The sequence below is a fragment of the Triticum aestivum genome, chromosome 2B, assembly GCF_018294505.1.
Source record: "Triticum aestivum cultivar Chinese Spring chromosome 2B, IWGSC CS RefSeq v2.1, whole genome shotgun sequence".
In the NCBI taxonomy this organism is placed as follows: domain Eukaryota; kingdom Viridiplantae; phylum Streptophyta; class Magnoliopsida; order Poales; family Poaceae; genus Triticum; species Triticum aestivum.
In genome coordinates this window covers 90895008-90917692 of record NC_057798.1, presented here as the reverse complement: position 1 = coordinate 90917692, position 22685 = coordinate 90895008, and the positions used below count along the sequence as shown (strand labels likewise).

Below are 22685 nucleotides of genomic sequence, written 5' to 3'. Positions count from 1 at the left end.
TGGACGAGAACTTCGAAGTGGATACAGTAAGTCACATCGTCAAGTCTTTTTTCGTAATTAAGCATGACATCTGCTTCATTTCCTTCAACTTATATTTTTTTTACTATTCTACTAGCGTATACCCTGCCATGCAATAGTTTTTGTATTGGATAAGATAGGTTTCAGTCATACAACAGAGGAAAAGAAAGTTTACTTGAAGACAGAGCATGGTTATATTTTCCATGCAAAATTATACAATTCAGACGACTACACCTATTTTGGATGCAAAACATGGCGAGCACTATGCAAGACTTATGCATTTGAGCCTGAATGGTTATCACCTTTGATATTCGTCCGGAAGATGATATTGAAGGTAATACTGAAATCTGGGTCGATGTGCAGACGCCTCCAGTTATACCATTATGTAAGTTTCTCAACCATATTTATGTCTTTGGTATTGTTTATTCAAAAATAGTTGACTACTAATTTGTATTGTCAGCTTATTTCGGTGCAAGCAAACATGTCCAGCGCTTGGTAGACAGGACCGTATACTATCCTGGGGCTGAACTCAACTGCGAGGAGCTCAGTCATTATGTTTCATGGCTTGAGGATCTTGATACTGTCAAGACAAATTTTCTTCATGCATTTAGAAATGTTAGTACTGAACATGTGCGACCAATAGTGTTCGTAATGAACTACGGTCACATCTATTTAGGAAGGATGGTAAGATTTTTACTATTTGTCCTCAGTGCATCTTTTCCATACATTATTTTGAAGTTAGACTTCATTGCTAAGTATGTTACCATACAATGTTCTTTAACAGGGACTCCCGATGAATGTTGCGCCTTATGGGATCGAGACTAAAGGTACCATGAGTATTATCAGCTTACGGCCAAGATATCCTATAGATTACTTTAGTGCATTCAAGATTAGCGATAGATGCTTAATAGTGCAAGACTAGACCAAATATGTGATGGGGGAGCACAGAGAAGTACTAGGGGGCAGCAAACAGATGCGCTACCCACGATTAGGAGACAGGTTCATCTGCATGCTCCAACTTGATCAAGGAGGAGAGCTATACATGTTTTATGTTATTTTACCTAAGAGAGAGCAGCAGGAGTGATTAGCTAGCTAGAAATGAGTTTGAGGATGATGATGTGCTACACTATTATTATGATGATAAAATAGCTAGTGTTGGTGGTAATGACTATTATGATTATTATTAGCTAGTGTTAGTGGTGATTAAATAAATACTATTGGTCGTAATGACTATGATGATGATTAAATAGCTTGTGCTGGCGGATTAGATTCAAGTGGAGGCAACATGTGGTGCACATCGAAAGTACTACTAGTCCAAACTACATCAAGTTTGGATTAGTAGTATACTTTTGACATGCACCACATATTGCCTCCACTTGAACCTAATCCACCTTCATTTGACATACTGTTATGGACATAATGATGTAAACCTCATAACTGGTATTGTACCAATATTTGTACGATGGCGCATAAATAAACTAAAAATAAAAAAATAAAAAAAGAATACTAGTAGCGATGGAGAGAAAACACGCTGCAAGTAGTTACATTAACAGTAGCGTGGGAGTAAACAAACGATGCATCTATTTGTCCTAGTAGTAGCGCATGCGGGCACGCATTACTGCTAAGCAATAGTTGTAGCACCTTATTAGTAGCGCGCCTACCCGCGCTACTAGTGAGCACAAAACGAGCGCTACTACTCGGATTTTCCCTAGTAGTGCTGATGTGTCTCTTGTTCCTTGACTTACTATGAAACTGTTTTCTGCTGGTCAATTTATTGAATCTGGTTATCGCATCATTCTTGACGTTGACTCTTGTTCTATTCAGGATCGTCGCATGCACACTTTGGTTGGGGCTAGCCCTCGCCGCCATGGATCTCGGGGTCTTTGTGTGTTAGAGTGGCCTCATGTTCCTTCCGCTGCCACCACTCTTGCTAGTTCATCCACTTCTGTCGCTTCAGCTACCGGCTCCTTCCAGTAGTGGCATGATATGTCTCCAACATATTTATAATTTTTTTATTGTTCCATGCTGTTATATTATCATTCTTGGATATTTTACATTCACTTTATAACAATGTTATCTCATTTTTTTTGGACTAACCTATTGACATAGTTCCCAGTGCCAGTTGATGCTTTTTACTTCACAGAATATCCAGATCAAACGGAGTCCAAATGCAGCGAGACCTTTTGGAGATTTTCTTCTACCCAGAAGACAACTTGGGAGCCAAGGAAGTGCATGAGGGAAGGCCCATGGGGCCCACCACCCACCTGGGTGCGCCAGAGGCCCCTGGGGTGCCCTGATGGGTGTTGGGGCCCACGGAGGTCCTTTCCACCACCTCTCAGCTCTATAAGTACCCAAATATTCCAGAAACCCTAGGGGAGTCGACGAAACAAAATTCCAGCCGCCTAAAGTTCCAGAACCATGTGATCCAATCTAGAGCTCTATTCTGACACCTTGCCGGAGGGGAACACGATCAGGGAGGGGTTCATCATCCTCATTGGTGCTCATCTGATGATGCATGAGTAGTTTACCACAGACCTACAGGTCTATAGGTAGTAGCTAGATGGCTTCTTCTCTCTTTTTGATTCTCAATACAATGTTCTCCTCGATGTTCTTTGAGATATATTTGATGTAATGACTTTTTGCGGTGTCTTTGTTGGGATCTGATGAATTGCGAGTTTATGATCAGTTCTATCTATGTATATTATTTGAGTCTTCTTTGATCTCTTATATGCATGATTATTATAGCCTCGTATTTCCCCTCCAAAACTTTGGTTTGGTTTGGCCAATTAGATTGATTTTTATTTCAATGGGAAGAGGTGCTTTGTGATGGGTTAGATCTTGCGGTGTTCTCACCCAGTGACAGAAGGGGTAGCGTGGCACGCAAGTATCGTTGCTATTAAGGATAAAAAGATGGGGTCTAATTCAAACATGAAGAGATCTTGTCTACATCATGTCATCATTCTTATTTCATTACTTCATTTCTCCATGAATATAATATACTAGATGCATGCTGGATAGCAGTTGATGGGTGGAGTAATAGTAGTACATGCCGAATCATTTCGGTCTACTATCAATTGCCTTGGATATTGTCATAATTATTTGCTCTTCTATCAATTGCCCAACAGTAATTTGTTTACCTACAGTATGCTATTTTCTCGCGAGAAGCCACTAGTGAAATCTACGCCCCCCAGGTCTATTTTCTATCATACTGTTTTGAGATCTATTACTCCAAAAACCCAAAAATACCTTGCTGCACTTTTTATTTATTTATTTTATTTTGTGTTTTCTCTAGATCTATTTATCCAATCTCATACAATTTAATCTATCTTAGTACCGAATCGAGACACTGACTTGCGATAGTATTGCCGCAGCAAATGGTAATGCGGTGTGGAGATATTTGTCGTGGTCAATACCCGAAAAGTTGGGATGCGATAGAGATGGCAGAGCAGAAGGATAGAGGACAGCAGATGATAGCAGAGGTTGTTGAGTCTAAGTTCTCTATCTCGTAGCAAATTGAGTGTTTGTGTATGGAGAAAAAAATCAGCCTATCCACAAAAGAGAGAGTAGGTCAAATAAGCATAATACGCACCCCTCCGAAAAGTGTCTTTCAGGTGGGTTTCTTTAAGGTTTATTTACTAAAATGCCAACAAAGGATGTTCACTGTATCACCTTGTGGTCCTTCCAATTATTTCTAGAACCATTTTTGAAAGTATGAAATACATTGGCAGCAACGAGACTCATCGGGATGATCAAGGAGTGTGCATCCTTGTTATACAATCACTACCTTCCTTAGCAATCACACCATCACCTTTTTTCCTCCGATCTCAAATACTTTGAAGTAGAAAGGTAGGTATAAAAAAGGGCATAAGGAGGAAAGGTCGGAGAATGTGCAAAGAGCCTATGAATAACTAAATTATGGATACAAATTGGAGAGAGCTCAATTGAACACATTTTCCGAAAATCTCCACTGTAACATGTGGAGGTCACACATTGCACTTTTTAGTAGTATTTCGTGCACGACAACATCATGCGACGCCCATACTGCTTGGTCGATTTAGGAAACTGGTACTACCCCACAATTAATTATGTACCATAGAAGAGGCTTCCAACATTAATGACATATTGGAATCCCAATACCTAAGATTGACCCTCAAAATAAGAATAACGTTTGATACATGAAAATAAATACTTGGAGGCCAAATTATCCAAACAAAAATAGTTTTGTCACTGCCAAAATTTCTACATGCAATTTGAACACAAAATATACTAGATGGAAATATTAAGGTTTTTGAAGTGAGAAAAACATTTTTTTAATGAATCAATGGCCTTCACTCGAACCACCACCACATCTTCATGATACAATTTTCAAACCATTTTATTACCACATAATATTTTGTGTGAAATTTAAGCATGATGCATTAGAAATCGACATGACCTGTTACACACTACTGGACCGGCAACACAGTACTCCGGCGCTATATAACCACCTCACCCCACTGCATTTCTAAACTCCAAAGCATTAAGAAAAAAAAACCTCTCCAAAACTATGTCTCTTCTTAGTCCTCCACAGTCCTTGTCTCATCTGGTTCTTCCATAGCCTATCAAGGCAAGATAGTACAAACGAGAGGGTGCACCGATGTCGAACATGACAGTGGTGATGGATCTACAGTTGGAGGAGCTGCATCTGGCGCTTCTCTGACGTACAGGTTTGACCCCACATACGTGGAGCTGGTCATGCACTACCTAACCCACAAGATCTATAACCCCTACTTATCCTGTCACGTGGTCGCCGACATCGACCTTAACAACACCAAGTTATGGGATGTCCCGACTAAGTGCAGTACTACTCCTCGGTAATTTGCAGGCATGAGGTAGCGCGCTCATGGCGAGTCGGTTTTGCAGTAGAGGTGAAGATGGGTGAGAAGGAGTGGTTTCTTTTTGTGCACATGGATCGGAAGTACGTAAGAGGGATGCGCACTAACCATGTGACTAGGAGCGACAATTGGAATGCGACGAGGAAGGACAAGGGAATATACTATGGCATGGGATGGTACGCAGTCCTCATCGGCATTAACAAGATGCTCGTCTTCTACCATGGCCGCGCCCCCCGCGGCCAGAAGACACCATGGGTGATGAATGAGTACCACCCTGAGGGCGACTTGCGCCATCGCCTACCGCCCTCCGCCAATGTACGACAAGAATCGATTTTGATTTTTAGTCCTCGTCTTCACATGAGTTGATCGATAGAACCACTTGAGCATCACATGTCACGCTCGAGATTTGATTCTTGTTTCATATTCTCCTCGTGTTTTATTCTCAACCTGCCTATTGCATGCGTGCCTGACGATTGGGTTGTTTGTCGATTGTTCAACAAAAACTTGGTTGCCAAGAATGCGGCCTAGATGGTGGTTACGTACGATGGGGGCATGGAGGTGGAGGACCCATTCACCTTCCTCGATGAATTGCTCAACAGTGATGAATTACTTAGCAATGCCAACCTGCTTAAGCAAGGAACCATTCGTGAATTTTGTGTGAACTCTCCCTAGTCAAATTGTCGGTCCTCATGAAGCATCTCCAAAGTGCAGTAGTGCACGCCTCCCTTCAGGGCATAAAGATGAGGTGAAGGTTGTGGTGGTTCCCAACTTCCTTCCTAATTATCGCTAACATCCCAATAATAGTTGGCTTCTCGTGGTCAATGCACTATTGTTCATGGTCATAGTCTTCCTGAATCGAGACACTGAATCGCGATAGTATTGCCACAAAAAATGGGAATTTGGTGTGGAGATATTTGTCGTGGTGAAAACCTGAAAATTTGAGATGCCATAGAGATGGCAGAGCAGAAGGATAGTGGAGAGCAGATGATAGCAGAGGTCATTGAGTCTAAGTTCTCTATCTCGTAGAAAATTGAGTGTTTATCCATGGTAGGAAAAAATCAGCCTATCCATGGAAGATAGAGTAGGTCAAATAACCATAATACGCACCCCTCCAAAAAAATATCTTTCAGGTGGGTTTCTTTAACGTTTATTTTTTGAAATGCCAATCGAAAATTTTCAATGTATCACACTTGTGGTCCTTCCAATTATTTCTACAACCATTTTTTGAAAGTGTGAAATACATCGGCAGCAACGTGACTCGTCGGGATGATCATGAAGTGTGCATCCTCATTCTACATTCACTACCTTACTTGCCAATCACCCCGTCACTCTTTTTCCTTTGATCTTTAATACTTCGAAGTAGTAGATCCGAGAGGGCGCATCAATGTCGAACATCACGGCGTTGATGGATCTGCGATTGGAGGAGTTGCAGCTGGCGCTTCTTCTTAGGAACCTGTTTGACCCCACGGACGAGGAGGTCATCACGCACTACCTCACTCCATGATCTGTATCCCCTACTTTACCTATCACGCGGTCGCTGATGTCAGCCTCAACAACACCGAGTTGTGGGATCTCCCGACTAAGTGCAGTACTAGTTCTCGATAAATTGCAGGCATGAGGCACCGCACTCATGGCCAGTTTGTTTTGCAGAAAAGGTGAAGATTGGTGAGAAGGAGTGGTTTCTTTTTGTGCCCATGGATTGGAAGTACCTGACGAGGATGCGCACAAACCGGGTGACTAGGAGCAGCTATTGGAATGCGGCGGGTAGGGAAAATGGGATATTCTTCTGCACAGTATGGTACACGGTCCTCATCGACACGAACAAGACGCTTGTCTTCTACCACGACCGCACCCCCAGCGGCCAGAAGACACCCTGGGTGATGAACGAGTACCACCTCGATGGCGACTTTCCCCATAGCCTACCCCCTCCGCCTAGGTACAACAAGAATCCATTTTGTTTTATAGTCTCCGTCTTCGGACGAGTTGATCGATTGAACCCCTGGAGCATCGCATGTTACACTTGATGTTTGCTTCTTGTTTCTTATTCTCCTCGTGTTGTTTTCACAACCTACCTATTGCGTGCGTGCGAGACGTTTAGGTTGTTGTCGGTTGTTCAACAAACACTTGGTGGCAAAGAATGCACCCTAGATGGTGGTTGCGGATGATAAGGGCCTGGAGGAGGAGGACCCATTCACCTTCCTTGTTGAATTGCTCAATAGTGATGAATTGCTCAGCAATGCCAACCTACTCAAACAAGGACCCATTCGCGAAATTGTCGTGAACTCTCCCTAGTCAAAATATCGAACCTCATGAAGCATCTCCAAAGTGTAGTAGTGCATGACTCCCTTGAGGGTATATACATGAGGTGTTGGTTGTGGTGCTTCCCAAGCTCCTAATCATCGGCAACATCCCAATAATAGTTGACTGCTCCTTGTCAAGGCACTATAGTTCATAGTTAACGTCTTCCCGAATCGAGACACTGAATCATGATAGTATTGCCACACAAAATTGGAATGTGGTGTGAAGATGTTTCTCATGATGAATACAAGAAAATTGGTATGCCATAGAGATGGCAGAGCAGAAGGATAGAGGAGAGTAGATAATAGCAGAGATCGTTCAGTCTATGTTCTCTATCTCATAGCATAATACGCACCCCTATCCACGGAAGAGAGAGTAGGTTAAATAACCATAATACGCATCCCTCTGAAAAATTTCTTTCAGGTGGGTTTCTTTAAGGTTTATTTATTGAAATGCCAACTGAGAATTTTCAATGTATCACACTTGTGGTCCTTCCAATTATTTCTAGAACCATTTCTGAAAGTGAGAAATACATCGGCAGCAACGATAGTCATCAAGATGATCATGGAGTGTGCATCCTCGTTCTACAATCACTACATTCCTTACCAATCACCCCATCACCCTTTTTTCTCCGATCTCAAATACTTCGAAGTAGAATGGTAGGGCAAAAAAGGGTAGAAGGAGGAAAGGTCGGAGAAGAGTCTATGAATAACTAAATTATGGATACAATTTGGAAGGAGCTCAATTCAACACATTTTTCAAAAATCGCCTCTATAACATGTGGAGGTCACACATTGTGCACTTTCTAGTAGTATTAGTGCATGACAACATGATGCAACGCCCATACTGCTTGGTCGATTTAGGAAACTAGTACTCCCCCACAACTAATAAGTTATCATAGAAGAGGCTTCCAACATCAATCACTTGTTGGAATCCCAGTACTTAAGATTGATCTACAAAATAAGAATAACGTTTGGTACATGAAAATGATGACTTGAAGGCTGAATTAACCAAACAATAATAGTTTTGTTACTGCCCAAAATTTCTACATGAAATTCGAACTCAAAATGTACGAGATGGAAAGATTAAGGTATATGAAGTGAGAAAAACATTTTTTTAACGAATCGATGGGCTTCACTTAATTTTTTGTGCTCTACAGGTACTAGTTTGAACCACCACCACAACTTCATGATATAATTTTAAAACCATTAGATTACCACATAATATTTTGTGTGAAATTTAAGCATGATTCACTAGAAATCATCATGACCTATTACACACTATAGGACCGGAAGCACAGTATTTCAGACGCTACATAACCACCTCACCCCACTTCCACAACGGTCGCTCTTCTTACTCCTCCTCAGCCTCTGTTTCATATGGTTCTCCCATAGAATATCAAGGCAAGATAGTAGATCCGAGAGGGCGCAACGATGTCGAACATGGCATCGGTGATGGATCTACGGTTGGAGGAGCTGCAGCTGGCGCTTCTTCTCAGGTACCGGTTTGACCCCACCGATGAGGAGGTGGTCACACACTACCTGACGCCCAAGAACTGTAACCCCTACTTCTCCTATCACATGGTCGCCAACGTCAACCTTAACAACACCGAGTTGTGGGATCGCCCGACTAATTGCAGTACTACTCCTCAATAACTTGCACGCTTGAGGCAGCGCGCTCATGGCCAGTTTGTTTGGCAGAAGAGGTGAAGATGGGTGAGAAGGAGTGGTTTCTTTATTTACACATGGATCGGAAGTACTTGACGGGGATGCACACAACCAGGCCAGTAGGAGCGGCTATTGGAACATGACAAGTAAGGAAATGGGGATATTCTGCAGCACAGGATGGTACACGGTCCTCTTCAGCATGAACAAGACGCTCATCTTCTACCACGGTCGTGCCCCCAGCGGCCAGAAGACACCGTGGGTGATGAACGAGTACCACCTCGAGGGCGACTTGCCCCATTACCTACCCCCGTTCGCCAAGGTACGACAAAAATGGAACTTGTTTTTTAGTGTCCGTCTTCGGACGAGTTGATCGATTGAACCACTAGAGCATGTTACAGTCAAGATTTCATTCTTGCTTCTTATTCTCCTCGTGTTGGTTTCTCAACCTACCAATTGCGAGCATGCGGGACGATTGGGTTGTTTGTCGGCTGTTCAATAAAGACTTGGTGGCAAAGAATGCGCCCTAGATGGCGGTTGCAACTGGCAGGGGCATGGAGGAGGAGGAGGACCCGTTCACCCTCCTCGTTGAATTTCTCATCAGTGATGAATTTCTCAGCAATGCAAACCTGCTCAGACAAGGACCCATTCCCGAAATTGTTAGGAACTCTCCCAATTCAAACTATCGGTCCTCATGAAGCATCTCCAAAGTGTAGTAGTGCACGCCTCCCTTGAGGGCATATACATGAGGTCTTGGTTGTGGTGGTCCCCAAGCTCCTTCCTAATCATCGGCAACATCCCAATAACTGTTGACTGCTCGTGGTCATGGCACTATTGTTCATGGTCATCGTCTTCCTGATTCGAGAAACTAAATGGCGACAGTTTTGCCACAGAAAATGGGAATGCGGTGTGGAGGTATTTCTCATGCTAAATACCGGAGAAGTTGGGACGCAATAGAGATGGTAGAGCAGAAGGATAGAGGAGAGTAGATGATAGCAGAGGTCATTGAGTCTATGTTCTCTATCTCTTAGCAAATCCAGTGTTTGTGTATGGAAGGAAAAAATCAGCCTATCCAGAGAAGAGAGAGTAGGCCAAATAACCATAATACACACCCCTCTGGAAAATGTCTTTCTAGTGGGTTTTTTAAGGATTATTTATTGAAATGCCAACCGAGAATTTTCAATGTATCACACTTGTGGACCTTCCAATTATTTCTAAATAAGAATGAAGTTTGATACATGGAAATGATGACTTGAAGGCTGAATTAATCAAACAAAAATGGTCTTCTTACTGCCCAAAGTTGCTTCATGAAACTTAAACTCGAAATATAAAAGATGGAAAGATTTAGCTTTCTGAAGTGAGAAAAACATTTTTTTAATGAATCAATGGGCTGCACTTAATTTTTTGTGCTCTATAGGTACTGTTTCGAAGCATCACCACAACTTCATCATATAATTTTAAAACCATTTGATAACCACATAATATTTTCTATGGAATTTAAGCATGATACATTAGAACTCGCCATGGCCTGTTACACACTATTGGATCGGCAGCACATTACATATATAGGCACCTCACCCCACTGCACTTCTAAACCCCAAAGTGTTAAGACAAAATCACCTCCCCACAACTGTCGCTCTTCTTACTCGTCCTTAGCCCCAGTTTCATCTGGTTCTTCCATAGAATATCAAGGAAATATAGTAGATCCAAGAGGGCACAACGATGTGGAACAAGGTGGCGGTGATGGATCTAGGGTTGGAGGAGCTACAGCCGGCACTTCCTCCGAGCTACTGGTTTCACCCCACCAGCGAGGAGGTGGTCGCACACTACCTCATTCCCAAGATCTGTAACCCCTACTTCTCCTGTCATGTGGTGTCCAATGTCAACCTCAACAACAATGAGCTGTGGGATCTCCCGATTAAGTGCAGTACTACTCCTCGATAAATTGTAGGCATGAGGCAGTGCGCTCATGACCAGCTTGTTTTGCGGAAGATATGAATATGGCTGAGAAGGAGTGGTTTCTTTTTGTGCACATGGATCGTAAGTACTTGATGGGGATGCGCACCAACCGGCCTACTAGGAGCGGCTACTGGAACACAACGCGTAAGTACAAGGGGATATTCTGTGGCACGGTATGGTACACGGTCCTCGTCGGCATGAAAAAGATGCTCGTCTTCTACCACGGCCGCGCCACTAGTGGCTAGCAGACACCATGGGTGATGAATGAGTACCACCTCGTGGGTGACTTGCCCCATCGCCTACCCCCCTCCGCCGAGGTATGACAAGGATCAATTTTGTTTTTTAGTCTCCGTCTTCGGACGAGTTGATCAATTTAACCGCTGGAGCATCACATGTTATGTTCCAGATTTGATTCTTGTTTCTTATTCTCCTCGTGTTGTTTTCTCAACCTACCTATTGCGTGCATGCGAGGCGATTGGGTTGTTTGTCGGCTGTTCAACAAAGACTTGGTGGGAACGAATGCGCCCTAGATGGCGGTTGCAACTGACGGGGGCATGGAGTAGGAGGAGGACCCATTCACCTTCGTCATTGAATTTCTCAACAGTGATGAATTTCTCAGCAATGCCAACCTGCTCAGACAAGGACCCATTCCCGAAATTGTCTTCAACTCTCCTTAGTCAAACTATTAGTCCTCATGAAGTATCTGCAATGGGTAGTAGTGCACGCCTCCCTTGAGGGCATATACATGAGGTGTTGGTTCTGATGGTCCCCAATCTCCTTCCTAGTCATTGGCAACATCCCAATAATAGTTGACAGCTCGTGGTCATGGCACTATTGTTCATGGTCATCGTCTTCCTGAATCGAGACACTGAGTCGCGATAGTTTTGCCATAGAAAATGGGAATGCGGTGTGGAGATATTTCTCGTGCTAAATACCGGAAAAGTTGGGATACCATAGAGATGGCAAAGCAGAAGGATAGAGGAGAGCAGATGATAGCAGAGGTCATTGAGTCTAATTTCTCTATCTTGTAGCAAATTGAGTGTTTGTGTATGGAAGGAAAAAAATAAGCCTATCCACGAAAGAGAAAGTATGCCAAATAACCATAATACGCACCCCTTCGAAAAATATCTTTCAGGTGAGTTTCTTTAAGGTCTATTTATTGAAATGCCAACCGAGAATTTTCGATGTATCACACTTGTGGTCCTTCGAATTATTTCTAGAACCATTTTGGAAAGTGTGAAATACATCGGTAGCAACGAGACTCATCGGAATCACGGAGTATGCATCCTCGTTCTTTCCTTACCAATCACCCCATCACCCTTTTTGTCTGATCTCAAATACTTCAAAGTAGAAATGTAGGGACAAAAGGGTATAAGGAGGAAAGGTCGCAGAAGAGTCTATGAATAACTGAATTATGGATACAATTTGAAAGGAGCTCAATTCAACACATTTTCCCAAAATCGCCTCTGTAACATGTGGAGGTCACATATTGTGCGCTTTCTAGTAGTATTAGTGCACGACAACATCATGCGACGCCCATACTGCTTGGTCGATTTAGGAAACTGGTACTCCCCCACAACTAATAAAATACCATAGAAGAGGTATCCATTATCAATCATTTATTTGAATCCCAATACTTAAGATTGATCTTCAAAATAAGAATAACGTTTGGTACATGAAAATGATGACTTGAAGGCTGAATTAACCAAAAAATAATGGTTTTGTTACTGCCGAAAATTTCTACATGAAATTTGAACTCAAAATATACAAGATGGAGAGATTAAGGTTTTTCAGGTGAGAAAAACATTTTTTTCAATGAATCAATGGGCTTCACTTAACGTTTTATGCTCTACAGGTACTAGTTCGAACCAACACCACAACTTCATGATATAATTTTCAAACAATTTGATTACCACATAATATTTTGTGTGAAATTTAAGCATGACGCATTAGAAATCCTCATGACATGTTAAACACTACGAGACCGACAGCATGGTATTTCGGACACTACATAACCACCTCACCCCACTTCACTTCTAAACCCCAAAGCATTAAGACAAAATCACCTCTCCACAACTGTCGCTCTTCATACTCGTCCTTAGCCCTTGTTTCATCTGCTTCTCCCATAGCATATCAAGGCAAGATAGTAGATCTGAGAGGGTGCAGCGATGTCGAACATGGCAGCGGTGATGTATCTGCAGTTTGCACTTCTTTTGAGGTACCGGTTTGACCCCACCGACGAGGAGGTGGTTACACACTACCTCACCCCCAAGATCTGTAACCCCTACTTCTTCTGTCACATGGTCCCTGATGTCAACCTCAACAACACCGAGTGGTGGGATCACCCGACTAATTGCAGTATTACTCCTCGATAACTTGCAAGCTTGAAGCAGCGTGCTCACGGCCAGTTTGTTTGGCATAAAAGGTGAAGACGGGCGAGAAGGAGTGGTTTCTTTTTGTACACGTTGATCGGAAGTACCTGACGGGGATTCACACCAACCAGGCCACAAGAAGCGGCTAGTGGAACGCGACGGGTAAGGGAAAGGGGATATTCTGCGGCACGGGATGGTACATGGTCCTCGTTAGCATGAACAAGACACTGATTTTCTACCATGGTCGTGCCCCCAGCGGCCAGAAGGTACCGTGTGTGATGAATGAGAACTACCTCGAGGGCGACTTGCCCCATTGGCTACCCACATCCGCCAAGATACGACAAAAATCGATTTTGTTTTCTAATCTCCGTCCTCGCACGAGTTGATCGATTGGACCGCAGGAGCATCACATGTTACGCTGGAGATTTGATTCTTGTTTCTTATTCTCCTCATGTTTTTTTTCTCAACCTAGCAATTGCGTGCGTGCGAGACAATTGGGTTGCTTGTCGGTTGTTCAACAAAGACTTGGTGGCAAAGAATGCGCCCTAGATGGCGGTTGCAGCCGACGGGGGCATGGTGGAGGAGGACCCGTTCACCATCCTAGTTGAATTGCTCAATAGTGATGAATTTCTCAGCAATGCCAACCGGCGCAAGAAAGAACCCATTCCAGAATTTCTCGCGAACTCTCCCTTGTGAAACTATCGGTCCTCATGAAGCATCTCGAAAGAGCAGTAGTGAATTACTAACTTGAGGGCATATACATGAGGTGTTGGTTGTGGTGGTTCCCAACCTCCTTCCTAATCATCGGCAACATCCCAATAATAGTTGGCAGCTCGTGGTCAAGGCACTATTGTTCATGGTCATCGTATTCCTGAATCGAGACACTAAATCACAACAATACTCCCACAGAAAATGGCAATGCGGTGTCGAGATATTTTTTTACAGTGAATACCGGAACAATAGGGATGCGATAGAGATGGCAGACCAGAAAGATAGAGGAGAGTAGATGATAATAGAGGTCGTTGAGTCCATAAATTCTCTGTCTCGTAGAAAGTTGGGTGTTTGTCTATGGAAGGAATAAAAAGTAGCCAAGCCACGAAAGAGAGAGTAGGTCAAATAACCATAATACGCATCCCTACGAAAAATTTCTTTCAAGTTGATTTCTTTATGGTTTATTTCTTGAAATGCCAACCGAGAATTTTCAATGTATAACACTTGTGGTCCTTCCAATTATTTCCAGAACCATTTTTGAAAGTGTGAAATACATCGGCAGCAACGAGACTCATCCCGATTACCAAGGAGTGTGCATCCTTGTTGTACAATCACTACCTTCCTTACCAATCACCGCATCACCATATTTTCTCCGGTCTCAAATACTTCGAAGTAAAATGGTAGGGACAAAAAAGGGTCGAAGGAGGAAAGCTAGGATAATGTGCAAATAGTCTATGAATAACTAGACTATGGATGAAATTTGGAAGGAGCTCAATTCAACACTGTTTTTGAAAATCGCATCCATCAACTATGGAGGTCACACATTACGCTTTTTAGTAGTACTCATGCACGACAACATCATGCGAGGCCTATGCTTCTTGGTCGATTTAGGAAACTGCTACTCCCCCACAACTAATCAATTACCATAGAAGAGGCTTCCAACATCAATCACATATTGGAATCCCAATATTTAAGAATGGCCCTCAAAATAAGAATAAAGTTTGATACATGAAAATGATGACTTGAAGGCTGAATTAACCAAACAAATATGGTTTTGTTACTGCCCAAAGCTTCTACATGAAATTTAAACTCAAAATATACAAGATGGAAAGATTAGGTTTTCGAATTGAGAAAAACATTTTTTAATGATCAATGGGCTTCACTTAATTTTTTTGTGCTCTACAGGTACTGGTTCGAACCATCACCACCACTTCATGATATAATTTTCAAACCATTTGATAGCCACATAAAATTTTCTGTGGAATTTAAGCATGATGCACTAGAACTCGTTATCACCTGCTACACACTACTGGACCGGCAACACAATACATATATAACCACCTCACCCCACTGCACTTCTAAATCCCAAAGTGTTAAGACAAAATCACCTGCCCACAACTATCACTCTTCTTACTCGTCCTCAGCCCTAGTTTCATCTGGTTCTTCCATAGAATATCAAGTGAAGATAGTAGATCCAAGAGGGCGTAGCTAAGCGGTGATGGATCTGGGGTTGGAGGAGCTACAGCTGGCACTTCCTCCGTGGTACTAGTTTCACCCCACCGACGAGGAGGTGGTCACGCACTACATCATTCCCAAGATCTATAACCCCTACTTCTCCTGTCATGTGGTCACCGACGTCAACCTCAACAACAACGACCAGTGGGATCTCCTGATTAAGTGTAGTACTACTTGTCGATAAGTTGCAGGCATGAGGCAGCGTGCTCATGACTAGTTTGTTTTGCAGAAGAGGTGAATGTGGATGCGAAGGTGTGGTTTCTTTTTGTGCACATGGATCGGAAGTACCTGACGGGCATGCGCACCAACCGTGCAACTAGGAGTGGTATTGGAAGGGAACGGGTAAGGACAAGGGGATATTCTGTGACACGGGATGGTACGCGGTCCAAGTCGGCATGAACAAGACGCTCGTCTTCTACCACGGCCACGCCACCAGCGGCCAGAAGACACCATGGGTGCTGAACGAGTACCACCTCGTGGGCCACTTGCCCCATCTCCTACCCCCTCTGCCAAAGTACGACAAGAATCAATCTTGTGGTTTAGTCGCCATGTTCAGACGAGTTGATCGATTGAACCGCTGGAGCATCATATGTTACGCTCGAGATTTGATTCCCGTTTCTTATTCTCCTCGCGTTCTTTTCTCAACCTACCTATTGCGTGCGTGCGAGACGATTGGGTTATTTCTCGGTTGTTCAACAAAGACTTGGTGGAAAAGAATGTGCTCCATATGGCAGTTGCGACCTATGGAGGCATGGAGGAGGAGGAGGACCCGTTCAATGAATTTCTCAGCAATGCCAACATGCTCAAACTAGGACCCATTCCTGAAATTGTAGTGAACTCTCCCTAGTCAATCTATCGGTCCTCATGAAGCATCTCCAAATTGCAGTAGTGCACGCCTCCCTTGAGGGCATATACATGAGGTGTTGGTTGTGGTGGTTCCCAAGTTCCTTCCTAATCATCGGCAACATCCCAATAATAGTTGACTGCTCGTGGTCATGGCACTATTGTTCATGGCCATGTCTTCCTGAATCGAGACACTGTATCGCGATAGTTTTGCCACAGAAAATGGTAAAGCGGTGTCAAGATATTTGTCGTGGTGTATACCAGAAAAGTTGGGATGCCATAGAGATGGCAGAGCAGAAAGATAGAGGGGAGGAGATGATAGAAGAGGTCATTGAGTCGAAGTTCTTTATGTCGTGGAAAATTGAGTGTTTGTGTATGGAAGGAAAAATCAGCCTATCCACAGAAGAGAGAGTAGGTCAAATAACCATAACACACACCCCTACAAAAAATGTCTTTCAGGTGGGTTTCTTTAATGTTTATTTATTGAAATGCCAACCGAGATTTTTTAATGTATCACACATGTGGTCCTTCCAATTATTTCTATAACCATTTTTGAAAGTGTGAAATATATCAGCAGCAACGAGACTCAGCTGGATGATCACGGAGTGTGCAACCTCGTTCTACAATCACTACCTTCCTTACCAATTACCCCATCACCATTTTTTCTCCAATCTCAAATACTTCAAAGTAGAAGGCAGGGCAAAAAAGGGTAGAAGGAGGAAAGGTCAGAGAATGTGCAAAGTGTCGATGAATAACTAAATTATGGATACAATTTGGAACGAGCTAAATTCAACACATTTTCTAAAAATCGCCTCTGTAACATGTGGATGTCACACATGACGCTTTTTAGTAGTATTTGTGCACGACAACATCATGCGAGGCCTATGATTCTTGGTTGATTTAGGAAACTACTACCCCCCCCCACAACTAATCAATTAACATACATGAGGCTTCCAACAGCAATCACTTATTGGAATCCAAATACTTAGGATTGATTCTCAAAATAAGAATAACGTTTGATACATGAAAATGATGACTTGAAGTCTTATTTAACCAAATAAAAATAGTTTTGTTACTGCCCAAAATTTCTACATGAAATTCGAACTAAAAATATACAAGATGGAAAGTTTAAGGTTTTTGAAATGAGAAAACATTTTTTTTATCAAATCAATGGGCTTCACTTAATTTTTTTCTGCTCTATGGGTACTAGTTCGAACCACCACCACAACTTCATGATATAATTTTCAAACCATTTGATTAACACATAATATTTTGTGTAAAATTTAAGCATGATGCATTAGAAATCGTAATGACCTGCTACACGCTACTGGACTGGCAGCATAATATTTTGGACGCTATCACTAGTAGAAAAACCCACCTTCGTCCCGGTTGGTTAGGGCCTTTTGTCCCGTTTCTTGAGCCGGGACTAAAGGGTCGTTACTAATGCCCTAGAACTTTAGTCCCGGTTCTAACACGAACCGGGACAGATGGGCCTCTACGTGGCCAGTGCGCCGAGCCCAGGCAGGAGGGCCTTTGGTCCCGGTTGGTGGCACCAACCGGGACCAAAAGGCATCCACGCGTCAGCATTTCAGGGGTTCGGGTTTTTGTTTTTTTAAAGGGGGGGGGGGTTGGGTGTTTCATATATTGTGTTAGCTAGCTAATTAATAGAGAGAAGTGTCCTCTCTTATGTCCGTGCTTGGTCGATGCTACGTACTATACATAGAGAGGCCCTCGACACGCTAGCTAGTAAGAAAATGAAGGAAACCATTAAGTACAGAAGTTCGTCATGCATACCGAGAGAAGCGATCGATCGACCTCTCCTTCTCCAAGAGATTGGTCGAACAACAAGTTTTCATATTATCTATCCGACGCTACTGGCTACATACATATACAATATGTAAGATCTCTTACAATCCCCTAACATTTGAAATCAACTTCCACATGGTATTCTCCGGCTTTATTGATGACGTGGTCAAGAAAGAATCCCGCCAATTCCTCTTGAATTGTTTTCATGCGATCTTGTGGGAGGAGTTCATTCCGCATCTGCCACGTCTAATTTGAAGTAGGGGGTTAATACATATATATGAATGAAACTCAACAGAAATGATGGTGTAATAAAATGAAATTGTGAATATTATTGCTTACGCACTTCATATTGTCTTTTAGAGTAGCCCCTCTTATTTTACAAAGTCGCGTTGTAGATGAACTCGCACACATAGTATCCACAGTAATCATTCCCTTGTTCCTGCCACAAGCACTTTACGAGAAATAGAGGTCAATCAAGCTGATAATGAAGCATTTTAAATGGCATTGATGAAAGTATAGCTATAGAATCAACGGGAGACGCGCAGCAACTAGCTAGCTAGTAGTACTTACTTTCGGGTATGTATATCGCAGCTCCTTCGGCAGTCCCGGAGCTTTTGCGGTGAATTGTTTCCAAACTCTGCAAGACAAAGAAAATAATTATTATTACTTGAGATATCAGGAAATGAACAAAAAATTGCCGATATGGTGCGATAATGATCGATTGAACTTACTTGTTCAGCATTTTAGTCATGTCCGCATAGGTTTCGGGATATTTTCATCTCGAGTCTAAAACGGTTACTAGTCTCCGCTCAAGCTTAATCTCCAGAAGAACATAGTGAAAGCTGCGCACGCATGCATAACTCATCAATTACATTACTATAACCTCGCTCGAGTAATAAGGGAAACCGAATATGCACACGACAGTAACACTCGCTCAAAGTTGTAAGGAAAGAGTATTGAATATTTGTTTTGATTTTTGATCAACGATTGTAGGAAGTTGGCCACGGCCTCTTTGGCGTTCTTTGTAACCAGAAATTCATCTATGATATTTGTGTTAATGAACCCAATATCATACATTTCTTGTTTTCCGCACTCGACGATCTTCAATCTGCATAATATAGTGAGCATAATTAATTATAAATACATGCAATGAAAGAGATGAGCTATATATAGAGACTTAATGACAGAAATAGTACTTACAGACAGTAGCAAAAGACCATTAATTTATCGAGGGCCTTTTGATTGAAGAACTCGAAGAACTCCTCAAATGGAATAGGCAACAGATCAGTTCCAACGAGGTCGTGCTCCTCGTTAATTCTCAGATACAAAGTATTCGTCCCCCTAGACTCTCTGCAGGTTTTCATGTACCAATTATGGAATCTTTGCATCATCGTTGTTAGAGATTTTTCATCTTTGACGAGATGCTTCCCGTACTCGTATCTGTGTTCGTCCACCTCCAAGAAATCAAAATGTACATCGTCAGGCAGGTATTCTCTAAGATTGCTATAACCGGGCACCGTCCCTAGAGCATTAGCGACGATGTCGCTAGACACATTGAGCAGGGGGCACGATTGCTTTGCTTGTTCGTCGAGCTGGGTAATTTTTTTCCCAGCTGCTCGTTCTTTTAACCTTTGATCACTTACAGTACTTCCCGACCGCTCCGCTTCGAGATATGCCTTTTCAGTAATGCGCTCATAGTTGGTTTTCGGCGGAGACTTTGGTGGTTTCCTCAGGGCATCGATAATGTGCTTTGCTTTCATCGGATCTACCTTCTCCTCCGGAGGTGGATGTCTCTTTGCTTTCAACCCTTCAAAGAAGTCCTTCACTTTGGTCTGCACGATCTTCGCATTTTCCTCCTCGGTCCTCTCATACGGTAACTTCTCTAGAGGCTTGAGGGGTGGACCATATCTATATTGCCTCCCGCCTCTGGCTGACTGCTAGACGCCGGAGCAGACGGAGCGGCTGCGGCTGTCTTCTTTCATGCTTGCTTACGAGGCGGAGGAGAAGGACTACGACGCGCCGGAGCAGCCGGGGCGGCGGCGGGTCTCTTCCGCCCTTGCTGGCGAGGCGGAGAAGGAGGAGGCTGCTGGCTGCTCGGGCGCGCCGGCGCAGGCGGAGAAGGAGGCGGAGTGCCGCCACAAGCCGGAGAAGGAGGCTGAGTGCCCTGATCGCCACTCGCCGAAGGAGGAGGCGGTGGAGGAGGCGGAGTGCCCTGACTCACCGAAGGAGGAGGAGGAGGCGGAGGCGTCCAGTTTGGAAGGTTGATGAACTCCTTCCGCCATAGGCATGGAGTCTTCAAAGCAGAACCCAGCCAAGTCTCCCCTTCACCGGTAGGGTGGTCAAGCTGGAGGTCGTCAAATCCCTCCGTTCTTTCGTCCACCGTCACCCTAGCATATCCTTCTGGAATCGGACGACAATGAAAAGTTGCGCCGGGTTCAGAAGGTCGAACAGAGCCGACAGCCGCCTTGACTTTTAAGTTTTGCCATTGCGTCATAAGGTGGCAATTTTGAGACTCCGTGATAGCATCCACGGGGTAGCTAGCAGGAGCCGTCAAGACATGCTCCGGCTGAAGCAGCTCGGTGGAAGCCACGCTGCTTCTCCACTGAAATGGCGGGGTAGCTTCGGGGGAAGCTTCAGCAGTTCATTTGTTGTGATTTTCTTCTCGTTCCTCTATCATTTGTACCCTTGCGTGCAGCGCCTGCAGTTCGGTCTGCTGCACTTTTTTCCTCCTCTCCTGGCATTTGTAACCGCCTGCATCCGGAAACCCAGCCTTCCACAGAACGGATCCTTGCGTGCGTCGTGTCCGTCCAGGGTGCTCAGGATTCCCGAGGGCCATTGTGAGCTCGTCGTTCTCTCTGTATGGAACGAACGTCCCTTCCTGCACTGCATCGATATAGTGTTGAAGCCTCTTGACTGGTATTTTCATTTGCTCGTCCGTCCAAAGGCACTTCCATGATACAGGGTCCAAGGTTCCGCCAGCCCAGAAGAACCAAGTCCGGCAACGGTCTGGCCAGTTCATTGTCTCTGGTTCGATCCCTTTATCAAGAAGATCATTCTCAGCCTTGGCCCACTTAGGCCGGGCTTTGAGGTAGCCACCTGACCCCGTGTGATGGTGAAGCTTCTTCTTCGCATCATTTTGCTTGTTTGTCGCCAACATCTTCTTACTCTTTTCCGATGTCTTGTGGGCCACAAATTCGAGCCAGTGATCTCTGATCTTCTCATATTTGCCGATGAATTCTGGTGTCTCTTCTTTGTCGACAAACCTTTTTAGCTCATTCTTCCACCTCCTGAATAGGTCTGCCATCTTCTTAAGAGCATGAGACTTGATTAATTGCTCTTTAACTGGCTTCTCCGGATCCTCCTCTGGCGGTAGGGTGAAATTTGCCTTTAGGTCAGTCCAAAGATCATCTTTCTGCATATCATTGACATAAGACACCTCAGGGTCTTCGTTCGTAGGCTTATACCATTGGTGGATGCTGATTGGGATCTTGTCCCTAACAAGAACCCCGCACTGAGCAGCAAATGCTTCCTTTGTCCGGATGGGTTCACCGGAGCCATCATAATCATGTCTTTCCTCCTCCATTCTTCGATCACTATAGCCTGCTTCTTCACCCTGTTCTTCCAGACCATCATTGTCGTTATGATACGACAAGATATCACCTCCAGCTAAGATTATGTCCCCCAACACCTCTTCTGCTTCCTCGTCTCGTATGTGCTGCATTGTTTCTGCAAATATTAAAGCATGGCAATTATTACACAAACATGACAACAGGTGGATATATTAGTGGCAAACGTAGACCGAGCTTATTCCGGGTTTGGGGTGGCCTCGGCAACGCTTCAAGGGTAGAGGCGCGGCGGGAGGGGTAGGAGACCGACATCATTTTTTTCTAGGGTTTGGGTGTCCTCGAGAGTTTTGGTCGAGCGAGAGGGGGTGGCCTCGAGAGAGTTTGTCGGGTAGGGGTGCGGCGGGAGGGGGTAGGAGACCGACATCGTTTTTTCTAGGGTTTGGGTGTCCTCGAGAGTTTTGGTATAAGTTATCATAGTCGAGAGGTAATATCGACAACGATGACATATATATACGGGAAAATAATGTATTTGGGGAGGGGGTATATCGAACCCCCCCCCACATGTTGAAGTTATTGGGAGGGGGTTATATCGACAACGACAACATACTTACATGAGAAAATAATATTATCGGGGAGGGGGTATATCGACCCCCCCTCGTGTTGAAGTTATCGGGAGGGGTATATCGACGACGACAGACCCGATAAACATAAGAAAACGAAGAAGAAATAAAAATAGGAGAAGAAGAAAGGAATAGAGGAGAAGATCAAAGAAAAAAAAGAAGAAAAAAAAAGAGGAGAAGAAGAAAGGAATAGAGGAGATGAAGAAAAAATATAATATTTTCTATTTTTTCTTCTTCTCCTCTTCTTTTTCTTCTCTTTTCCTCTTCTTATTTATTTCTCCTCTTCTTCCTCTCCTCTTCTTCTCCTTTCTTCCTCTTCTTATTTTCCTTTCTTCTTCTCGGTCTATGCACGATAGAAAATTCTGAAAAAATACATCTATGATCCCTCATACGTACATACATACAAAAAATACATCTAAAAAATACATATATGATCCCT

The 22685-nt window shown here is 43.6% G+C and overlaps 4 pseudogenes; all 4 read left to right on the top strand.

Moving 5' to 3' along the window:
- The first annotated feature begins 4654 nt into the window (after positions 1-4654).
- On the top strand, positions 4655-5564 carry LOC123039012 (NAC domain-containing protein 87-like; annotated as a pseudogene).
- Positions 5565-8623: 3059 nt separating this feature from the next.
- On the top strand, positions 8624-9384 carry LOC123040593 (NAC domain-containing protein 92-like; annotated as a pseudogene).
- Positions 9385-10576: 1192 nt separating this feature from the next.
- Positions 10577-11343, top strand: LOC123039011 (NAC domain-containing protein 92-like; annotated as a pseudogene).
- Positions 11344-12981: 1638 nt separating this feature from the next.
- LOC123040592 (NAC domain-containing protein 79-like) lies at positions 12982-13734 on the top strand (annotated as a pseudogene).
- Positions 13735-22685: the final 8951 nt, after the last annotated feature.